We start from the raw sequence: 739 nt of genomic DNA, 5'->3' as shown, positions 1-739 counted from the left end.
GCGGGAGGGGGGCCGGAGGGAGGATGGACTTCGGGCGCCCCGTGGTTCCGGTTTCAACGTTTCCTAACTGTCCCCACGGCCCCATGCCCACGTGTGACTTCCGAACCACGTAAGCACAGACGAACCCAAAGACGGCGTCCAAAGCACCGCCTGGGCCTCATCACTGGGGCCCCCTATAAGATGGGGCCCCGGCCTCAGGGCTCCAGGCCTCTCTGGGCCCCATGGAACTCAGGAGACCCGCTATTTCACAATGAAACTGCAGCCCCGAGGAGGGAGAAGGGGCTAGACCTCCCCTCCTTGAACCTGATTTAACTTGACTTTATTAAGTAAAACACATGTTTCTAAGAGCACTTTCCCCGAGGGCTGGGCCTCGTAGGAGGGTTTCCGGCGCCTCGCCGCGTTGTAAGCCGAACGATGGCATTTCTGGCAACTCCCCGCATAACAGTTCAGACAGTGCGGAGGTGTCGCCGTGTGGACTCGGCCGCCTGCCAAGCATGCGCAGTCACCGATAACAACAAAGCTGCAGAGGCGGCCCCGCCCCGGCGGCCCCGCGCCAGCCCCTCACCCCGGCCTCCCATTGGCCAGTGTCGGCACGTGTCAGAGGTACCGGCGCAGCCGGCCAATGAAAGCGCGGGTGGGCGTGGCAGGGCCCGAGGAGGTGCGGCGCTGCGCGGCGCGTCCATTGGCCGGCTGGGTGAGGGGAGGAGTCGCTGCTCCTAAAGGCCGGGCCGCCGCCGCG

The sequence above is a fragment of the Elephantulus edwardii genome, unplaced genomic scaffold (genome assembly GCF_000299155.1).
Source record: "Elephantulus edwardii isolate Elephantulus edwardi_28Jun2011 unplaced genomic scaffold, EleEdw1.0 scaffold00217, whole genome shotgun sequence".
Classification (NCBI taxonomy): domain Eukaryota; kingdom Metazoa; phylum Chordata; class Mammalia; order Macroscelidea; family Macroscelididae; genus Elephantulus; species Elephantulus edwardii.
Note: the sequence above shows the minus strand (reverse complement) of the source record.